We start from the raw sequence: 24,362 nt of genomic DNA, 5'->3' as shown, positions 1-24,362 counted from the left end.
CCTTGATAGCTAACGTTGGAAAACCGTCCTCTCTATCTCCTGGTTGGGTCCATACTTGGTGGTCATTAAGAATTAGCTTACCTTTATCTAAACCTCCATGATATAGGATTGGTATATTTATAACCACCGCTATGTATGCATTAAGAAACAGTTTCCGCTACATCCACAATCCCCTATTTTTTAATCCCCAACCAAATCATTGTGTTTGTGGATTTAGACAGATCATGTAAGGAAATGACAAAGATAAGAAAGACCATGGGAAACAAATTATGTTTTCGAAAAACAGAAACTGGACTAACTGGCTGCTTTATTATAACAATTGATGTTAGGTTTGTCTTATAAAATTGTATAACTGTGTCGCTTTTTATCTTAATCTTATAAATATGTAACCTATGTATTTTTACTTTATAGAAATTGTGTGGCTACTCCATGAAGAAGGCGCTGGCCGCCGAAACGCGCGTAGAGACACATTCTCGCCACTTATCTATTTTAGATAACTATAGCTTTTAATTTGTACCTTTATTGGTTTGTGAAATTGTTTTAATAAACTATGTGTTATGTATGATTAGTAACTTTTATGATGATGTCATGCGAATGATTTGCTATTTTATGTTTATTGTTTAATAAATAATCCAACTTTTTCAGTAAGCCATAGCCAGTTGTTTATTCTTATTATTATTATTGTTATCCAAATACTAATTGCCTAGGTCGTTACCTTTCAAATATATTACTTTCCCTGATCTAGGAATCACACTCAGGGGGTCCTTGTTAAATATACGTCGACCATCCTCGCCCATGACATAGACATCGCGCTCAGCACCAAAACATGGCTAAACGATTTCTCTTCCCCAATTATTGACATGCTTGTGCCCCCGGGCTTCGCAATCATCCACAGAGAAGAAAAAAACAACGAGGAGGGGGTATAGCAATTGACCACAAGAACAACATCGCCATCTCGGAAACTGACGCCTTCAAATACAACTCATTTGAATGTCTTACTCACACTATTAAGACGAGTAACAACAAAACACTACTCTGCCATCTCCTCTACCATCCACCAGGAAACACCTCCTCATTCTTAGAACACCTTTCCAACCTGATAACTCACTGCTCATTCCGTGACTCCAACAAAATAATTCTGTGCGACCTCAATCTACACTGGAATGAGGAAAACAACTTGCTAATCAAAACCTTGAATGATCTTCTAATCAACAGCAACCTCACCCAACACTGCGCAAAAGAAACCAATCACAGAGGCTCAAAACTAGATGCCATTATCGCTCAAGCAGACATAGTCGACCACACCATGGCTGTTGCCTGGTCTAATCACCATATCATCCTATTCCACATCAACCAAATGATTCAATGCCAGCCCCCTACGGAGGACCTCTCCCGCTAGGCTAGAAAGTAAGATTCCCCTTGCTTACCTAGAAGAAAGGGTAAGCTCTCTCCCCTCCCCATCCACCTAGGAGAGCTCTCAACAACATAACTCACCTCTCACTATAACACCACTATGACTTCCAATATGGATCAAATAGCCCCATTGAAACTAAAAAGAGTCAGGAACATTCCATCTAGACTGTGGTTCAACACAGACAAAAACCCTGAAAGAAGAGAACTAAGAGCTGCAGAAAGACTCTGGCGGACCAACCCATCCACAATCCTACGACTTAGACTCAAATCAGTACGCAGGAAATATAAAAATCACATAAAGAATTAAAAAAAACTTCCTTCTTTTGCAATGCCCTTGGCAACGCTAACAACAGGCCCAACGAACTCTTCAATCTCATTAGGCAACAAACTGTATTAAAACTTAGATGTGAACAAAGCAATTACAAATAATAACAATGAACATATGAAAGAAAAGTAGAAACGGGTTAAGTAAGAATATGAAGAAGAGAAAACATAAATATAAGAACAGTTGAACACAAGAGGTGATAAATGAAGAAAGATTTAATCTGAGAAGAGCCTAGAGAAGTAATGAAGGAAGGTGAATAAAAGGAAGGAATAAGTCAAAAGACAAAAGGCAGCAAAGCAAAGAATGGAGATACAAAAAAGGAATAAGCTGGAAAGCCAACACAACACATTTGCTTATGTGCCGCCTGTCTATTTTCTTCTAATGTGGACTATAGAGTGCATATTACATGATACTCTATTTTAAAGTCAATTTCCCAGACATTATGATGGGAGTAATGCACAATTCTTCTGTTCATAATCATAAACATAGTGGAATATTCTCAAAGTAGATTTTCTTCCAAACAACAGACGTCTGCCAGTAAGTCCTTTGGGTTCCCTTAGACTCTTTTAACCATTTTTTCACCACCCTATACATCTCTCTGACTGTTCACATGCATGCATCTGCTGGCATCTAAGAATCAAAAAGATCTTTCTGTCCCCCAGGCCTATCAGTTGTTGCAGGGCCGGCTTGACGAAGAGCGCTCTATGAAGATCATGACATACTACATGGTGTGTGAGGGCTTCATGATCTGATCACTCAGATCCTCTGTGACTCTGAAGACCAGACCGGTGATTCCCTATTACACAGGGTTGAACGAACCCAGTAAGAGGAACAACCTATTGACTTTTTTATTCAATTTTGTCTAAGCACATGCCCATAGGGGTGTTTATATTGCAGAGACCTGAAGAATAACACACACGTAGGAGCAAAATAACTCTAGGACATTTCACGATGACTAACATCCTGAAGTTGACTAACCACTCAGCTGTAGAGACAGTAGACTCCCTTAAAACCAAGGTGACACACTGGATTCGCCATGTTTGGGGTTGCTTTTCATTAATATGAGATGACATCGAGAGTGCAAATAGATCAATAAGCATCCGCCCAGGATTTGAGTTTATTCTGTTCACATCTGATTTGGCAAACAACTTGGTTGCATTAGATACAGGATCATCTCCTTCAGGCCGCGCTAACATACAGTTTAAAAATACCAGATCTCATGCTCACTGTACCATTGATGGCCCTACTTCACTTCTCAGCCGCATTGATTGACTTGAGAAGTCATCTATTGTACACATACTTGTGACCCAGCCATTGCCATTTAGTAAAAGTCCACCACACATTAGTGAGGACAGTGGAGAGCTAGTCTTCTCTTCCAGTACCTGCCCAGAAATCATTCACATCAACACCATTTCTAACCCAGCAAGAGATACCATATTGATCACTCATGCAACCCCTTCTGGTATCTCTGACTCCTCCAATTATACTTATCATGCCAGCACACGTGGGCCTGTGAGCATCAGCCTGTCTGGTGCAGTTCCTATATTTGCTTCTTTTAGTCCAACAATTTGGAACTGAAAGGAATTGGTATGTTTCACTAAAGATGGTCATGTCATACCAGAACCCCCTCTCTAGTCCAATTTATCCATATCAAGAGGTCATATCCCATAGAACACTGCTGAGCACCCCCCCGTAACTTATTTCATGGAACATCATTTTTTTTGTTTTTTCCGTAGTTTTATATAGCGCAAACTTGACCCGAAGGTATCAGGTAGCAGAGCACTTTACATGAGCACCAGTTGCATTAAACAAGGTCAAATACCTTTTTGTAGGCACACAGAGATAAGGTGATTTGCCCAGAATCACAGGATGTTGAGCCTCATTGCCGAGACTCGTACTCGGTTCCCCAAATTAGTGATCAACCACCCTAGCTGTTAGGCTACATCTTCTCGCCAACATCACAAGAATAAGGACAAAATTAGAGGACATGGACTGGAGAATGTACATATACAGTATTGCCCTGTATATATTCCAGGAGACGTGGGCTACCTTTAGTTTTTAGAGGTAGAGATTTAATTCATTTAGCAACAATACCATTCATTCCACGGTGGGTAGGCCTGCGGGGGACTCATTATATGATCAAAAATCTGATTGGTCTGAAACATTAAAAGAATATACATTGTTTCTCATGATACACTCGCCCTTACCATAACACCCAAGATTAGGTCCCCATACCGGGTGATAAATATTTATAACAGATCTACTTCCTTCTCCCATACATCAAACACTCTAAGAATATTAAACGCGTCCTTGGCAGACCTATCCCCTTCCCATCGAGTAATCATTGCTGGAGATTTTAATTCTTGCTTTGAGCTTTATGTACCTCACTTGGACCTCTTCAAGGAAGAGGATCATTTATGGGAGATCCCATCCCTCAGTTCTACGTGTAAATCGTCTAAAATAAGTACAGCATCATTGCAGATCATAAATATTATGGTATTGCATGGTTTAAGACTTGGGAACTGTCAATTCCCTTCAGACAGTAATGTGAAGCTCACATTCACTAGAGGGAATTATAGTAGTCACATTGATTATGTCCTATTAGATTTAATACTATGGCATAAGATATCAGACCTGGCAGTAAGCAACTGCTACGATAGTGACCATTTTCCCATTTTACTGCTCTGGGACTACATGGCAAATGAGGAGGGAGGGGCCCTAGAAAAACAAGATGCCACCAATTTGGTGGTCAATAGGCTCACTGTCAATTCCAAGGAACTATTAGCTAGTCTATACCAACATGTATCGAATGAAAATAGTGTACTGTTACAATAATAACTCACCCTAGGACAGATAGTGGCTGCTCACAACAATGTCTTTGACAGACTGAGCCTCTTTTTTTGTAAAAAAGAAAAAGCTGTACGGATAGGATGGATCCAAAACCTGCAAGATCTGATGAATGATTCCACCATAGTTAGTGAACTGCCAAGGGTGTTCTAATCAAAGACATAAAATACAAGGATAGACCCCTAATGGCTTTGGTTAGGAGGAAGTATGCTTGCACCATAAAGGCAAGGAAACAGGGAGAGGATGTAGCCTTACGGCTTGAGCAGTCGACCTCAAAGCTGGGGAATCGGGTTCGAGTCTCGGCAACAACGCTCAATAATCTGTCATTCTGGGCAAATCACTTAATCGCCCCGTTCCTAACAAAAATGGATGTGTCCATCTGTAACGAAAGCGGCGCTCATGTAAAGCGCTCTGATACCCGATGTCTCGGGTCTAGTTTGCGCTATATAAAACTCTAAAAAAAAATGTCAACAAATCCCAGTGGGAAGGGGCAGTCTGGGGAAACTCAGTGATAGCAACCAGAAAAGAAGATAGCAAGCTCCTTTAGCAACTGCTATCCCAAAATGGGTGTACTGATAAGGCAAGCCTGGACTGCCACATCCTTCCTGAGGAATGGGTTTCACATTTTGAGAGCCTTTACGAGGAAAAGATCTCAATAGCTAAAAGGAAAGAAAATTTACCAACATTCATCATTCATGATGGGGACAACGAGTATGATGAATTTTAAAGAAACTACCATAGCCATATTAGCCATATTAGCCCAGAAACCTGGAAAACCTTTGGCCGAGACTAAATCCTTTTAAGCCTCTATCGAAGTTAACCTCAGATCGGGGCCTATACATTAACGTCATGTCTAATGCCTTGATGGCAAGTGGGCAGATTCCTGTAAGGGAGCAATAATAGTACAGATCCACATGAAGGGAAATAGAGCCCTTCTGAGCAGCTACAAACCCATAAGTCTAATCGATAACATACAGAAAGTCTTTAGCTCTCAAATACTTAACAGACTTTGGGACTGAATTGTGCAAACCAAGGTACTATACCACTTACAGGCGGGGTTCAGGCACAAAATTAGTACAGTGGACCAAATCATATGCTTCTTAGTCATTAAGTGGAGGACTGTTGACTTTGAGAATGGGAGACCATTTGTGGCTTTTGGGGATCTTCGATCCGCATTTGACCTTGTCCCAGGGGCTAAATTATGGAAGAAAGTGTGAAGGATAGGGGTTCTAAGAGGCCTGTTGACCCTAATTCAGGAGCTTTTTACAGACCACTATGCTAAGATCAGGTGGGGACCTGCTGGTGAACTGACAGATAAAATATCAATTCAAAGAGGAGTGAGCCAAAAATGCATTTTGGCTCCTACTTTTATACATCAATGAGTACTTACCATATCTTTTTAATTGTGAGAATGACTCCCCTAAGGTCAAAGACTTGAAAACACCTTATCTATTATTTTCAGTTGAGATGTTTCTGTAATCTAAAAGTCATTCAGGTTTATCCACTCTGTTAGAGAAGTTCTCATTATATTGTAGGAATTATGGGCTGTAAATATTTAACAACAAAACGAAGTAGATTGTGTTTGGAGATTACAAGGGAAAAATAAAAAGAACCATACCATTAGATGGGGAAGTCCTCAAGAGGGTTCCCGGGTTTGATTACTTGGGCGTCCGACTGAAAGACTTGCACAGATGGGAATCCTAGCTGAGGAAGAGTAATTTGTCCCTGAAACAATGTGTCAGGTCTATTATAAGGTTTGTTAAAAGGGCACATTCCTTTCCTATTTCCCCTCCCATGGAAATTTACAGAAGCCAAACCTGTGGGGTAGCCCTTTATGGGGCAGACATTTGGGGCTATTGTAATTTGGATATGTTGGTGAATGCAGAGAATAGTTTTATCAAAATATTACTAAAACTTCCCCAAAACACTCCTAAACGTTCCATCCGTATAGACCTAAATTTGAGACCCATTTCTGATATTGCTGCTCTGACACCTTTCTAATATTGAGTAAGAGTGTTGGCAACAGATGTACTAGAGCCCTACAGGTAATATCTCTGAGGATTGCTGGAGGGCTTGTGTCCCCATATAAGAGTTCGTTATTCAAGCTAGGTTTAGGGGACTTCTGGTCAAACCCCCTAGAGCTTCCATGCAATGCTATTGAAAAACTCAAATCAGCCTATTGGAATTTTGTGTTTGGAGGGAACATTTCAAGGACAACCTGGGGTAGTTTCACTGAAGGCTTTTTTATCATTTAAATGTGCTTTTGAGTTCAACATGTACTTAGACATGGTAACTAAACCTTTTTCAAGAGCACTCTTTGTCAGGTTCAGACAGGGTACCTTACTATTAACAACTTTCACTTGTCTATGGAAAAATGAGACAGATAGATCTATCCCACTGTCCAATGGGATATGTGGCCATAGACCCCATCAAGAATGTTTTATTCTTTTGCATGGCCTATTAAAAGCAACATGGCAGTTGGATTAAACGACTCTGTAAATTTATAAGCTTTAGGGACTGTCATACAGCACTGAAAGTATATAGAAAAAATACCAGTGTGCCGGATGTTTTTTCATTTGGTAAGTTCATATCAGCAATATTGCATGTGTGTTCTAAGAAAATCTATGGTTATGGAATAATGATTGGTTTTTTCCTATTGTTGCCATGAGATTTTAATATACTAGAGACAAGACTTCTGAAGTTCGTTCTTAAATTTTTTTAAACAATTTTATCATTTTTAAATGTAACTATATGTAAATGATTATGAATATTTTATTGGCATATGATAGTATGTTGCTCCGTTTAAAGTTTTTTATGAGCCAAAATAAAGGAAATATGTATGTATGATAGCAATAGCAGTAAATTAAAATCTCAATGAGATAACAAAGACCAATGAACTACACTCTAAATGTGAGTGCTTTTCACAGTTATCTTAAGAAATTTGATAAAATCTAAGGTGAAGTTAATTTGTTAGGGATTCTATATTAACTGAGGGCCTGACTTAGAGAACAAGGTTGCCTAAATTATATACAATAGAATTATGAAACATGGAATATATACCAGATGCTTCTCCTCAGTTTTACTAAAACCTTCTACTTCTTTAATGCAGATTCAAAAGTTTCTGCTAACACCAACTTATCAACTATTAAAGCACCAAAAAATGACCCCATCTCCAATTAAAACATCTCCTTCTATTTCTTTGGAAGAGGAAGTAAAAGCTCTTAGAGCAGACATGAAAGTAGCCAATAAGAAGCTACGAAGCTTGGGTGGAAAATGGTCTTTCATAGATAAGAGAATATCTGAAGTATAACACCAAGTCAACAGCGTAAAAGATGTAACAACTAAAAAAGATTAATTGCAATGAAGCATCTATTCACAGAAAAACACAGAAGACATTCGAAATCACATCAGAAGGAATCTTAAAAGAATTTATGGCTTAGCAGATGGATTTAAGGGAAATTATTCCACCTTGTTCCTTCAATTACTAATTTCTAAAGACATAGATATCTAATCTAAACAACCAGAGAGCCCATGTGGTTGGTCAAAACCCTACAATTCTATCATCCTCCAAAGTAAGAGGAAATATAATTTATTTTTTCCAATCTCCAGATCATTTAAAAGTAATCATGGCTTCCAAAGCTAAACATTTCTGGAAATAAACTATAATTCTATCACAGTATTGCAAAAGCTCTTGTGGAGAGATGTAAATACTTCTAGAAGTGTGTTCTAAACATAGAGCACTAAACACAAGATATGCACTACTTCATTCTTGTATTTTCAGAGTAACAAATACAAATAAAACATTTGCATATAAAGATACAGATTAACCTCAGTGTTGTATTGTGCTGGAGAAGCCATGGAAAGTTCAAGACCCTCTTCAACATAAAAAATATCTTTATTAATAGATTTGATCAAATTTTGGTTCATGTTATAACTCTGTAGTTTATGTTGATTGGCGTATTCTTTTTGTTTCCGATTTAATGTTTTTTTTTCCTAGGTCAAAATATCAAAAATATATCACAGTTTGTCTTAATCCAGTGGTATCCACCTACTGGTCCTCTTAGAGTGAAGATGCGCTATCTTTGTCGTGTGAGCCCACAATCCTCCAATTTTTGTGTTTAAATTAGGTGCATTTTCTATTTTCTTGGAGCTGTTATCTTTTCCTTTTGATCTTATTTTCTTTCTTCTTTTCTTCTTGTCTTATTGCTTCAATCAATATTTGCTCTTGATTTTCCATTCCTACTTAATATTCTGCATTTCCTTAATATTTCCATAATATCGTTTCATTGTTATACCTATCTGTGAAATATAAATCCATATTTATCATAATTTCTTTTATGGACTTTAAAATAGTTTCATGGAACAAGAAAGGGCTAGGTTCCCTATTAAATCGCCAAGGATACTATAGCATTTGGCTAAACTCAAAAGACATGTAGCATTATTTAATGAAATGCATTTGTCGGTAAAGTAAATATTAAAGCTTTAAGGATTGGGTCAGGAATATATATTTCTATCTGCAGCCAAAAAGGAAAGTTGGTAATCCCTGTTGTGAACCATTAAGTCACAAGAGACATGATGAAAGGAGGTGGAAATATATTAATAAATGCATTAATAAAGCACTTGTTACTATATTTAATATTGATGGTTCAATGCAAAATTACAGTAACTTTTGAAATGATTGTACATATAAATTGATGAGTTGCTATTATGATTATATGATTGTTGGAGTAGATTACAATCAAGTAATGTATCCTTTTGTAGACAGAGATTCCCCGGTTAGGTATATCCCAAACAAAATTCATAAGCAATTTAAACCTGCTATTTCTCAAAGATCAACAATAATAATAATAATAATAGTAGTGGTGATAATAATCAAGATTTAGATGATGATTATAATAATGATAAAATACACCAATAATGTAAGTATATGATATTTCTATAGCATGAACTTAGCCAAAAGGCAGCAGAACTCTGAACATGGTCAAAGAAAAGCATAACTTCAAAGAGTCATAAGAGAGGAAGCTGGGTTGTGGACGGTTAAGGCACAGTGAAGTAGGGTTCTTTAAAGAGGTGAGTCTTCAACTCTTTCCTAAATTCGAACTGCATTTGGTTGGTCCTGATGAATACAGGGATATTGTTCTAGATCTTGAGTGCATAGATGACAAAGGTCTGTTGCCTGATGTTTGGTATTTCACACTTGTTAGTCTGCTGTCTGAATATGTCCTGACTTTAGATGTGCCTGGCTCCACCAGGGATGGTAAGCCTGGTGGCATGATAAGGTGGGGTGCTGGATGTGACAGTTTTTTAAATTATACCACTGGATTTGATGGTGTGGTACAGCTGTAGGAAGAGGGGGATCAATGGAGCGCTATTAGGATTGGAGGCGATAGTATCATATTTCTTCAGAGCCGTGAATAAGATGTGCTGCAGCAAGTAGGATGCCCCTATGCATGGGGCGCCAATTTGGTATTTAGAAAGCAATGGTATAGGGCATTACCACCATCTAGATGCAAAGGCATTAGGGCTTGAACAACAATTCTAAAGTTGCTTTCTGGAATCAACAGCTTGACTTTCTATAGAAACGAGAGCTGGTACCAGACTGTCTTTAAATATTTGGCAATGTGTTCCTTAAGGCTGTTGTATAGGCTGAATCCAAGTAACTTGGCATTTGGTAAAAGTTGAAGTTCAAAGCTGTCAAGGTTCATATCATTGAGCAAGGTTTGTACTGTATCTTCTTTAGTGTTTTGACAAGTAACATGAATTTTGCCATGGATTGGTTGAGCTTGAGGTAGATACTGGACATCCAGGTATGGATGAAGTGCAAGCAGTGTTTGTTGCACTGGATGGCTGAAGCAGTGGAGCCTTTAAAATAGTAATTAGTAGTTATAGTAAATATTAATAATAATAATAATATTAATAATAATAACAATGACAATAATAATAAAAGAGTCTGAAGGGAGCACAAGCTTTAGGAAAGAACAAGCACTGGCAAATCTAATAGGTGTGCGCTTGGTAAGTGCTTTTTAAAAAACAAAAACTTGCAATTGGCAATGCAAAATTTAACAGTATCTTCCCCATTCCTGTTGGTCACCCATGCCTTGCAGTCCTCAAAATAAGTATTCTTACATTTTTTGCAGTTCACCCAACAACACCCATTTGCAGACTCCAATTTGGTCAGGGAAGAGCTGCCATATTGGTTTTGTTGGACCTTTCAGTGGTGTGTGTACAGTATCCCTCCCCGCCTCCTGCCTGGTTTACAGACTGTGCCAGGCAGATTTGAGGGACACCGTTCTGGCCCTGTTGGAGTCCTTTCTCCCGAACAGATTTTACACTGTGAGCTTTGGTCAGTTTAGGGCAAACCCTATCCAGCTCCCCGGTGGGGTACCACAGGGATCTTCTCTCAGCCCAACGCTGTTCAAATTGTATGTGACCCCTTTGACCAAATCAATCAGATCCTTCGGTTTCAGTGTACTTTCATGTGCGGATGATACACAATTATTGTATCCATATCTGACAATATTCCAGAGGTGACTGAGAGGGTTAAGCACTATATAAACAACATTAGTAAGTGGATGAAAGTGTACTGGCTGACATTGAATGCCGATAAGACAGAAATCTTGATATTCGGAGAGCCAATGTCAGTATGGACTGAATTTTGGTAGTCAGAGTCTTGCGGCCCTTTACCCACTCCTGTTACGGAGGTAAAATATTTAGGGATGCACTGCAGATCTCTCTTTCCTTTGACATTAAAACAAAAAATACAGTGGGCTCCTGTACATCATCGAAACTCTGAGAAAGGTCTTTCGTTTTATTCCAAACAAGCTTAGATTTGCAGTGGTCAGTGCGCTGATTACTTCATTCTTTAACTACTGCAATTTTCTGTATTTAAATATTAATATATCCATGCTTAACAAACTTCACACTATCCAGAATGTGGCTGCTCAGATTGTCCCGGAGATTCCCAAACACTTGTGAGTCAGAGAGGGCATTCGCCCCCTGCACTGGCTGCTGGTCATTGTGATTTTTAAAGCTCGCTGTCTAGTTCATACTGCTCTCTTCCGTCAGGACCTGATGCACCTGCAAATGGCTTTCCACTGGTAAACCCTTAATAGACAACTAAGTTCTGCTTCTCTCAGGAAGGTTGAGATACTGAGATTTCATAAAGCCAGGTGGGGCGGTGTTACTTTCGGGTAGCTGCTGCCAAGCTATGGAATACGCTTCCCACTCATATTACTAGTCTTTCATCTCAAGCTGCCTTCCGCAAACAGCTGAATAACTAGCTTTTATCCTTTCCAAAATGCTAGTTATGGTCATCGCGTGCATCGTGTGCAAGCAGGAGGTCACGCCTGTAAGTGCACCTGCTATTTTCTTTAAAACTACCTTTTAACTTGTTTATTGGTATTTTTGCGCCGCATTTTAAACAACTTTCTCTGCTTTCACACTTGCCTTCATTTCCTGGCAGCGTCTTTGCGTTGCTGCTGCACCCCTGTCCACTGCAGGATCTACCTGATTGATGTGGAGGGTGTAGGCGGTCTCCTCACTTCCGGTTGGGAGCGGAGACAGGAGGTCAGCGTGCTAGTTAGGCAGTACATAGGCAGCACACCAGACTCGCAGGGCAGCGGACGCATGCAAGCAGGAGGTCACGCCTGTAAGCGCACCTGCTATTTTCTTTAAAATTTGCTTTTAACTTGCTTATTGTTTATTTTTCGCCGCATTTTAAACCACTTTCCCTGCTTTTACACTCACCTGCATTTCCTGGCAGCGCCTTTGTGTTCCAGCCACACCCCGGTCCACCGCAGGTTCTACCTGATTGATGTGGAGGGTGTTGGCGTTCTCCTCATTTCCGGTTGGGGCAGAGACAGGAGGTCAGCGTGCTAGTTGGGCAGTACATAGGCAGCATGCCAGACCCTCGCAGCAGGCGCGCCGCCGACGTGCCAAAGGCACCCTCGTCTGCGCCTGTATGCGTCTGGCCGTGCCCGGCTTCGCCTGGCCGGGGCCGGCGGCCACAAACCCTGGCAGTTTTAAAAAAATGTATCTCACCTACCATGCTCAGACATTGCTTGATATGAGTAGGGTCACTGGCATCAACTGTCTACACTCGCTGAACATTGCTAATAGTCCCTTCGGCTGCTCCTACTGCAATTTTAAGTTTCAACCTCACAGTAAGGAGGCGCCTCCTCCTGGCCCTCCCCTTAGACTCTTCCTTCTAAACTGTTGTTCTCTTCCTAAACACTCAGTCGAACTTGCACTCTTAATAGAAGATCTCAAACCAGACCCTTTATTTCTGACTGAGACTTGGTTACAGGATGAAGTTGACCCAGCTGTCACTCAAACCTTGCCACCATGGTATTTAATACACAGAGTGGACCGCAAGACTGGAAGAGGTGGGGGTCTAGCTATAATCTTTAAAGATAATTTTTGTTGCCGGTCTTCCACTGAGGGGCTACCAGATTTTCACCTAGTAGTACCTTCTCTGGTCTATTGCTCTACCGCCCCCCAGGACCCATAGGACAATTTCTTAGCCCACTTCTGACTCTCGCTGCTAATCTAGCCCTAATCCAAGCTAACTTCACAATACTGGGGGATATTAATATCCACGTAGATGACCCCTCCAACGACCTGGCTAAAGAGTTATTAACAAGCCTCTCAGCACTTCAAATTAAGCAGAAAGGCTTCGGCCCTACGCATGTTAAGGGTCATCTCATTGATCCTGTATTCAGTAATGATCAGAATCTTTCGGTAGGCACTCCCATCCCCCTTCTCTGGATCGACCACTCACTAATTCCTCTGGTCCGGGAAACCGTAGCCGCCATCCCCCCTCAGAGCGGTACTTTGATGTTAGAGAGGAAATGGTCATATCTCTCCATTAGCCAATGGTCCACAGTCTTGGATGCCACCACACCGTCCTCTGGTCTTAATCCTGAGAGGGCTAATAACAACTTCAGTCTTTGGATCCAAAGCTCACTGGACACATTACTTCCCAAAAAACCTTCCTACAAGAGATCCAAACAAAAATCGGCCCCATGGTTTTCCCCCAAATTAAGGGAGCTTAAAAAAACTTGCAGAAAATTTGAAAGGAGATGGAGGCAGAACTTAACAGAAGAGAGGAAGAAGGATTATAGAGAGGCAATCAGGAGTTACAAGGCAGAAATTAAAATCAAGAAATCCTCCTTCTATGAGGAGAATATCAGTGCAGCTGCTAATTCACCTAAAGAGATTTTCCGTATCACCAAATCCCTTTCCACCATACCGCACAAAAGTCCCAACACAGAGCGTGCACTAGTTTGTTGTAACAACCTGGCTGAATATTTTCACAAAAAAATTAATCTGATATGTCATCCTTCCCTCCCGGCTAGACTGAGCCTACCACTCCCAGCACTGGGAGTTCCCTTCCCGAATTACAGTGCTCTTTAGCGGAGTTTCCCTTGTTAGATGAGGTCTACCTGACTACACTTATTTCCAGGGTAACCTCGGGCTCTCCTGTGGACCCCGCCTCTCCGCAGCATCTCTCTCTAGTTTCTGACGCCATTTGCCCAGTCATTTTAGAAAATTACATCTGGTACGGTGCCCCTTGCCTGGAAATGTGCTCAGGTTAGAGCCCTTTTGAAAAAAACAAATCTAGATCACTCCAACATGGCCAACTACCGACCCATATCTCTCCTTCCCTGGTTGAGCAAGCTGATTGAGAGACATATAAACTTGACGCTAGTACTCAATCTGGAGTCCAACAACCTTTTACATGTCCCTCAAACAGGATTTCCCCCTCGGCTCAGGACAGAGACAGCCCTTCTGGCAGTAAAAGAGGAGGCAAGGAGACTTCTGGATCAGGGCGGCTCAGCAGCAATTATTCTTTTAGATCTCAGTGCCGCTTTCAACACTGTTGATCATAACATCTGCTTGAGCGACTAAAAAGTCTAGGAATGACTCACCTGGCACTTACTTGGCTTCAGTCCTTTCTCAAGGACCAGTTCTTTCAAGTCATTGATGGTACTGCCACATCCAACCGGTGGCCTCTTAGCTGCGGGGTTCCCCAGGGTTCCTCTCTGAGCCCCGCGCTTTTTAACACCTGTATGGCGCCTTTGGCAGAGATAGTCCTTCCATTCGGCATAAAAATCATCACCTACGCAGATGATACCCAACTGGTGGTGGCATTAAACCACCCTGAGGGTTCATCTTGCTCTCTAGGCACCTGCCTAGAGGCGGTAGCCGAAGGGATGGAACTATCTCACCTTAAGCTAAACGGGGACAAAACCGAGTTGATGTTTTTGGGCAAACCTCCATCACCCTCTTCGGCATTCTTATGGCCGACCTGTCTTGGCCCTATGACTGCCTCAAAGCAGCAGATTAAGAGCCTGGGCATGTGGCTTGACAGCTCCCTCTGTTTCAATCACCAAGCCACCAAGCTCTCTGCTACATGTTTTGGCCTGATAAGGATGTTAAGGAAAATCCTTGCCCTGCTTCCTTTACAGGCGAGAAGGATTATGGTGCAAGCCCTCATACTGTCCTGCCTCGATTACGGGAATGCTCTGTATCTGGGCACCCCTCAGGTCACTATCCAGAAACTACAAGTGATCCAGAATTGTGCAGCCCGCCAACTGCTCCAGATTCCTCAGCAAAACGCGCTCTGAGGAATTTTCACTGGCTCCCAATTCAGGACAGGATACGATCCAAGGCCACGTGCCTGGCTCATAGAGCCATTTGGAAATCTGGCCCTGCTATCATCCATTCCCTGGTTACCCCTTACCAACCTTCCAGGAGTCTTCGCTCTAGTCCCGCCTTCCTCACCACTACAAGGAAAGTACGTAGATCTAGATGGGGTGGACGTTCTTTCTCCCTGAATGCCTCAAACTTCTGGAATTCTCTCCCCCCTACTCTTCGCAGGGATCCAAACATACAGGCCTTCTGTAAACTTCTTAAACCCCATCTTTTTAGCATTATGCACTAACTTGGTGTGCTTCCCGCTTGTCCGATCCGTAAGCGCTACGAGGCCTCAGGGTAGAAACGCGCTATAGAAATCTAATTGCATTTCATTTCATTAATTTCATTTCATCTCTCCGGTTGTGGCTCTTCATCAGCTAGCGTTTTGACACCCTCTGGTATAATGCGCTTTACAAATCTCTCAAAGTACAAAAAAATACAAACATACAGATGCACTTTTACAAAAGCAATTTAAAAAAAAATGTACCCTACAAGTGATGTTCTTGATCTTGGATCAGTAGAAAAAGACGTAAGCATGCATGCGCTTAGTTAATGATGTTATAATACCACATGCTCATATGTATGTACATAATTGCTTCTTTTCTTTTTGGTTTTTACAAATACTACAGCATCAGCAAAAAAACTGTTTCATTGTAAGGCACTAGCAAAGTCAATAGGGCACATAGGACAGACGGATTGGCTTTGCCAATGCTTGTCTTTCCTCCCACCTTCTTTCCCTTAACCTTCTCAACCTACTTTGTAAATTCTTTAGCTACTGGGTGGTGTCATCTGCTGTGTTTTCTCGATGAGAAAGCAAAACAGGTACACAATGTCAGAGTAGTCAAAAGGACAATCCGGCAGTGCCCGAGGGACTTGTTTGAGTGAGTGGGATGGTTTATTTTTTCGGCTATTCCTGGGCCTTTTTTATAGTCTTGTGGGCCTGTTTTTACTTTTGATTTCTCAGATATTACAACAAATATTGCCTCCAGCAAGCACATAAAAGCATGCCTTTCCGCTGCATGAAGGTGGATCTATAAGCATTACTGTAGTATTGCTCTTGTATTGTTCATGTATCCCTTTAAATGCTCGTGGTGTAGAACCACAAGAATGTTGTGCATGCATGATTCCAGACTAGGGACAGTTACGGAGTGGCAGGTAGACTGGATGTACCTTTCCCCTGGCGCTCACCTGTTGTTACTTATATACCTTTCCTACAAATAAATACAAAGGATTTATATATAATTTACAGCGTGATTCTTCACTACACATTGGCGACGAGGGTGGGATACGAACCCACGCGTGCAGAGCACAATGGATTAGCAGTCCATCAGGGGTGAGAGAATTGTTCCACCCGTGTCGTTAAGGAATAAAGTACTACAATTGTGTCATGAAGGTCATTTTGGGATTGTAAGGACCAAGTCTATTGTGAAGGGCATGTTTTGGTGGCCAGGTATTGATGGTATTGTGGAGGATTTTGCGAGGAGATGTGCTATTTGTAATTCGGCTGACAAAACACTTAAGACATTGAAGCCTGTAAAGAGTGATGGTCTGATTCCTGGTTCGCCATGGGATATATTGCTATTGATATCATTGGACCTGTAGGAGAGAAAAAGGAGTTTGGTTTGGTGGCTATTGATCTTTTTTCTAAATGGCCAATTGTCAATTTTGTTGAAAGGGTGGATACACAAACTGTGATTACATTTTTGGATAGGATTTTCATTATGGAAGGTTTATCAGCTTGTATTTTGTCAGATAATGGTGTGCAGTTCACGTCTAAGATGGCAATGGAGTATTTTGACAGATGTGAAGATAAACAAAAGACTACTGCTCTATACAATCCCAGTGGCAACGGCACTGTGGAGAGATTTAATAGGGTGATTAAGGGTATTATTCAGGCATCTGTGAACAAAGGTTTGGAATGGAAAACACCGGTACAAAAGGCTGTGTGGTCCTACAGAATTACTGCTCAAACTAATACCAGGTTATCTCCATTTACAATGATGAGGGGTTGATCACCTAGAGCTAAATTCAATCCTGGATGGCTGATAGATGGCAAGGTAACTCATTGGTCTCCGGAGGAGGTTAAAAAGAACTTGGAGTCTATTCATGCTAAGAGCAAGGAGTTCTATGACAGACATCATAACACGAAAGATGTACAAATTAAGATTGGAGATTTGGTTAGGGTAAAGAAGCTTTTTAAGGTACCTAAAGGAGAGAGCCATTTTGAACCTCCCATTAGAGTGGCAGAAGTGTTGAATAATGCGGTGAGACTTGAGGATGGTAGCGTGTGGAATCTTAAGAGTGTTGCCATTAATCCTGATCAAGAGGAGGTGGGTGAGCCTTCCAGTTTTAACACAAGTGATTATGGTTGGATAGAAGATCATTTTGAGAATAGTCAATTACAGTCTCAATTGGCTACCGATCCTTGTGAGGGCTCAGCGTCTAGACAGTTTGTTCCTTCTCAATTAGAATCGGATTCTTCTTTTTGTGATAAAGGGGGGAGGGTTGTGAGTAGTGATAACCAGTTTGATTCTGATGTTAGTGATGGGAATGTTATTTACAATATGTGTGACACTTTGCCTGACAAAAGGACAAGGGTTTTGCCAGGATGGCTAAAAGGATTTGTTATGTAATCTTTTTTTTATTTTTTATTTTGTTTCTTTTTCACCTTTATTTCAGGTTAGTTTACTCCTCTTTACAAGTTATGTACTTTTTCTCCTTTTGTTGTAACGGGGGGATGTGTAGTATTGCTTTTGTATTGTTCATGTATCCCTTTAAATGCTCGTGGTGTAGAACCACAAGAATGTTGTGTATGCATGATTCCAGACTAGGGACAGTTACGGAGTGGCAGGTAGACTGGATGTACCTTTCCCCTGGCACTCACCTGTTGTTACTTATATACCTTTCCTACAAATAAATACAAAGGATTTATATATATTTTACAGCGTGATACTTCACTACAATTACGGAGAAAGATTGCAGTCCTCTTGTGATTATAAATCTGAATTTCCAATGACTATGGTTCATATGTGCTATTTAAAATGAGTTACTTTCTGTGTGCTGTTTTATTCTATGAGGGATTGAAGAAGGCATTCCGCCGAAACGCGTCTGCCCTGAATAAATAATTGAAGGAATACCTCGTGAGTGCCCGTATTTCTTGGAGCCTGATGTTTAAACGTGAAATCCTCTTTCAAACAACAGAAAGGCACCCGCCGTGAGTTTGTCAGGCAGAAAACAGTGGGATTGGACCGTATTTGTGATTTGCCACATTGCCTGACCCACCGCTGTTTGATTATTCAGTCGATCATGAGTCGTAAATTATTCAAATTTAAGGACATTTGTCTGATATATTTAATTTTTTAACAGCCAGCGGTTGGCAAGAGGTGTCAGCACAGAGGAGAGTCATTTCCTGTTAAAAACAGTTTATTTGGGGGGCGTGGCTTGCAGCCGAGCATGGCGGAAGCATAGAGAGAGAGCTCCGCGAGTAGGGCGGCTTTCTCCAACGATCCGTTCATTTATCCAATCATTCCCGATCCTCTGAAGGGAGCCCCGGGGCCCACGACCGGGCGGAACTGCTCGCAGAAGACCCGGTGCTAATCCGTGACCGGGTGCGGGCAGTGCGATTGTGGCCTGCATGACGTCAGTGAGCCCCAAGCTGTAGTAACCAGAGCAGCCGGGCGGAAGTTCACACGGCCCGGGAGGAGTCCACTGGAAGTTCCCTGGCCGTGACATATGGAGGCTGCAGGGGAAGTGGGGGACGGCGGAATCCGTGCACCGGTGATGCAGCTACAGAAGATCTAAGCGCTGCACAGAAGAAATCGGTGGAGCAGACGACGAGTGGATAGAGTGAGGCGACACCAGGCTGCGGGAACTGAGAACGCGAACGGTGGAGCGCGCGTGAGTGACGCTGCCGGCACCGGGAGAGACGCACCAGTAGCAGTAATACGGCCGGCACCACTTACGGGCACATCATAGGTGCGTGCGGGCGGTGAGGCGGTGGGAGGACACAGCGACGACCAGGCGCAGTCCCGGAGATAGTATAACGTGGTGCCCGAGATTCAAGACAGGGCAGGATCTGCACTGCGTGCCTGTGGGGGGAAGTCAGCAATAATAATTCTGGCCCATACCCACATATCCTCAAACTTCAGGGGCACCCTCAAAGCGGTGAAGCAGCGGGTAGCCATGGCGGCATAAGACACAGCACCAAAATCGACAGCGAGGTACGGCCGCAACGCCAGACGAAGCAGGGTCTCCCTAATGTACATGAGAGGGGACTACCACTAGTGTACAGTCCGGCCTTTTCCCATGCGCAGATGCCCGGATGACTGAGGGTAACCTCTCCTGGCTTGAGAGACTGGCACAGGTGGGACAATCTGTCAGGGACGCTCTGAGCAGCAACACAGCGAAGGGCCCCATATGTGATAAAGGGCAGTGCACCTGAGTACTGTAGAGTATGTGGAGTGGCGACCACCACCGGTTTGAGATACAGAAGCGCGAATAAGTGTGGCACAATCTGACCAGAGCCCGCATCAGATTGGAGAGGACCATACCCCTCGCCCCATCTCTTTCTCCACCCCTGAGGCCGGCGAACCACTCCTGTGGTAGAGAGACTCTGCACAAGAAAACATGACAGGCAGAGGCACGAAGGCCAACGCGACGCAGACCCACCTCGACAAATTCGCCTACGACAAGACTGGCTCACTTCATGCCGAATCGAGGACATCCACGGGAAAACAGGCAGACGGACACAGGGTTAAAAAGTAACTTTAGAAGACGTTATGAATGCGCTGACACAAGTACAGGCCACTTTGGGTTTGATATCCACTGAAGTCACCCTGATACGAGCAGACTTCCACAAAATGTCCAAACATGTGGAATCACTTGAGGTGGTCGCGAAATCGTTGGTGGAAGATGTGTCGGAGTTACAGACGGCAATGGAGCGGGTGACGGCTGAGAACAAATCCATGAAAGAAAAATTGGACGACCAGGAAGGGCACTCGAGGAGGAATAACGTTCGAATTCTTGGGGTTCCGGAGTCTGAAGGCACCAGAGCGACAGACCTATACGTGGAAGATCTCATCAAGACGAAACTCCAGCCTAAAGGCCTGTCCACCTTTTTCTCAGTCGAAAGGGCACACAGAGTCCCGGGAGGACAACCGAAACCGGGCGCAGCGCCGAGACCCATATTAGCGAGACTCTTCAACTTCCGTGATAGGGACGCAATCCTCCAGGCGGCGAGGGTGTCCCCTCCTATCAAAATTCAGAACTCTACGCTTGCCTTCTTCCCGGACTATACGGCGGAAGTTGCCCATCGCCGGAGAACTTTTCTAGACATAAAGAAGGAGTTAAGGGCGAGAGAAAATCCATATTCAATGTTATTCCCAGCTAAGTTGCGGGTAGTAGCGGACAATAAAAGCTGTTTTTTTGATACACCTGACATGGCCCGAGACTGGTTGGAGGGGTGGAGTCCGGGCAACCAGCCTCGCCGCTCGAATAGAAGACAGCGGGATCAGCGACCCGGCGGGAGCTCAGGTTCACAAATGTCATGGCATGCAGAGGAGGAGCGCTCACCGACGAGAGACGGTCTCACCGATGACACCGGAGCAGGACGATGATCACCCGGTACTCAATTGCTAATTGATGGGCATGGTACCTGCAGGGCGGACTGCCACAGGACACTGGGCTAAGGGACTCTGAAGAGGGTATGAGGGGCCGCCGACTCCGGGGGGTCCTTCACCCCAACAAGCAAGTATCTTGTGTGTGGGATGGGTTAAGCACTCTGCTAAGTTGGGGAGTGGGCGGTTCAATGTCCGCATAGCAGGGAGGCAGGGAGGGGGGAGTTACAGGGGGGGAGTTTTTATTCTGCTATTTCCTCAACTAGGGGAACTGTTTACTGAATTCTTGACTCAATGTGTGGCAGCAGGACTCGGCGGCGGCAGCACACTGGTGACGTGGCTGGGAGATAGGCCATGCGCGCTATCGTCCGAAAAACACTCATGTACTCACATTCTGATTGGGTATGGCACACGTCGCACAGGATAACACTTTAGGTGAAGGTACCCAGGACACACAAGTAGCACCTCTACAGATAATGTCGTGGAATGTGAGGGGCCTGGGTGACAAAATTAAGAGGGGACTGGTTATGCAGAGCATAAAGAGACTAGGTCCAGCGCTGGTTCTCCTGCAGGAGACGCAAGTTATGGGCGCAACATGTCAGGCTTTAGATAGATGGGGATATTACATGGTGGTGCACTCCGAGTTCACTTCTGGGTCACGCGGAACGGGCATACTATTATGAAAGTCATCCCCATTTATACTCAAACACACTAAAACAGTCGACCAAGGCCGCTTCGCGGCAGTGCACGGGCAGTGGGAAGGCAGGCCTTTGACCATAGTATCAATTTACATTCTGCCAGTGCTCCATGCAGTTGCATTACCGGCGCTGGGGAATTTCCTTCTAGAACTACCAGAGGGCGACCTAATCCTTGGGGGGGATTTCAATGAAGTGGCCCATGACACGCTAGATAGATTCCAGACACGGACACAGACACCGGGACCCTCGCGGTTTAATGACTTTCTAGAAGCACAAGGGCTCATAGACATATGGCGACAAATGCACCCCACTGCGCAACAATATACCTATTACTCTGCATCGCACTGTAGTTCGTCCCGAATAGACTACTTTCTCACCTTGGGCGGGGGCCTTCTCACTATCGACGTTGTACAAATTAGACCCTGGGGTATTTCTGACAACTCCCCCATAACATTGACATTATCCTGTCCAGAAAAGATTCGCCAGAGGCTCTACCCGATCTACCCGGGATACCTAAAGGTTCCGTCAATATGGAGAGACCTGAAAAAAGCGACCCAATACTATTTCGCTGAAAACACAGCGTCGGTGGTGTCCCCCTCGATCCTCTGGGAGGCATACAAAACAGTCCTGAGAGGACAAGCCATTTCATCCATAGCGGGTCACAAGCGCACACAGAGAAGGGAATTAGTGGAGATAGAATTAGCTCTTCAAACGGCAAACGCAGCTCACATGGCGGACCCAACGTCAGACACGCTTCATGCACTGCAGCTACGCCAACAGCAGCATGATGATCACTTGAAGCGCTGGACCGTAGACAACATAGCGGCGACCACACATAGAATATACAATGAAGGGGACAAGGCAGGTAAACTGCTGGCCTGGTTGGACAAGAAGAGGGGGGTTAGTAAGAGTATCTTGCAGCTGTGCGCTGCCGATGGAACTCTCCTCACACGCCCGGCAGATATAGTTGACGAACTGGTGGACCACTTTCAAACAGTATATATCCCATGCGAGGAGGTAACGATGGGAACAGCTCTGGCTGCCCTCCACAACGTGCCGACACACACTCTCTCACTGGAAGCGGTAGCCGAGCTGGAAGCTGATTTAACATCGGAGGAGATACAACTGGCCATCAATGCAATTCAATCCGGCAAGGCTGTGGCCCCAACGGGATCCCTATTGAATGGTACAAGACAATGGCGGAGGTACTGAGTGTGACCCTACTGGCCATGTATGTCGAAAGCTTAGAAATGACAGTTCTCCCGTTGGACCAGAGCACAGCAACAATAATAGCAATCCCCAAACCGGGCAAACCGCCGACAGAATGCACGTCATACCGCCCGATATCGCTCCTCAATGCAGAAACCAAAATACTGGCAAAACTTCTGGCTACTAGGTTAATACCTCACCTCTCACACTTGATTCACCCAGATCAATCTGACTTTATGCCACACATGAGCACTGCCCTAAACCTTCGAAGAGTCCATGGAGCGGTGGCGCGTGCACCGCAACTACAAGTACCGGCGGCGATATTATCCCTAGACGCCAGAATGGCATTTGATATGGTCGAATGGCAATATCTATTTGCAGTACTTACTCACATGGGGTTTGGTCCCAAATTCATATCTTGGATAAAACTCCTCTATGCGAGTCCGACGGCGCATGTGTCGGTGAATGGTCATATCTCCCACACGATACTGCTGGTTGTCCGCTGTTGCCCCTACTATTTGCGCTGGTACTGGAGCCACTAGCCACCTTAATCAGGACTACTCCGTTGTTGAAGGGGATCTGCTGGGGGGAAGGCTGGGAAGACAGGGTCTCCCTCTACGCCGATGATATGCTGGTCTATTTGATGGACCCGGAGGAGGGGATCCCAGAACTTCTGGCGCCATGTGACAATCACGAGAAAGTGTCCGGTTACACGATTAATTGGACAAAATCAGTGATCTTCATGCTGAAGGGCCCAGCGCCGACCCTCCCCCTAACTGTCCGCTGGAGATAGCGGACGCCACCTTCAAATATCTAGGAATTCATGTCACGCCGGAACGCAACCGATTTCTATGAACGAAATCTAAAACCGCCACTTGTTCGCCTACGAAGCAACGTACTTCACTGGAAGGCCCTGCCCCTGACGTTGCTGGGAAGAGCAGCACTATTCAAGATGATGGTGTTGCCGCGCTTTCTGTATATACTTGAAAATACCCCCTTCCTAGTGCCACCGCGCTATTTCCAACAAGTGACAGCTATGATAACTGGTCTTCTGTGGGGAGACCGCCCGGCACGAATAGCACACATGAAGCTGAACAGGAGCTGGTACGAGGGAACATACAGATATACTACTGGGCAGCACAACTTAAGGTCATTAACCATTGGTTGCACGTCCCCCAGGACGATCCAGCTTATCAGGCAGACAGAATGCAGCTGGGCACGCATAGTTTGCTGGCGACGCTTTGCCACAAGGGGCGTGCAGCGAAACTGGTGGGACCAACAAAACACACAGTGGCGCTGTGGTATAGGGCACAGGTGAAACTTAAGTGGGATGGTGTCATCACAAAACTCACCCCTCTATGGGACACTAAGGCACTGGGTCATCTGCGACACAGCAAGGGGTTCACACAGTGGGATAATATTGGCATTTCCACGGTGGGAGACATGTGGACGGACGGGGGGGTGGTTCCCTTCTCCCAACTCCAACAACAATACGACTTAGGCCCCAATGAAACTTATAGATATGTCCAAATTAGACATGCACTATTGACAGCCATA

The sequence above is a fragment of the Lissotriton helveticus genome, chromosome 3_1, assembly GCF_964261635.1.
Source record: "Lissotriton helveticus chromosome 3_1, aLisHel1.1, whole genome shotgun sequence".
In the NCBI taxonomy this organism is placed as follows: domain Eukaryota; kingdom Metazoa; phylum Chordata; class Amphibia; order Caudata; family Salamandridae; genus Lissotriton; species Lissotriton helveticus.
The sequence above is the reverse complement of the archived record's forward strand: the minus strand, read 5'-3'. Positions refer to the sequence as shown.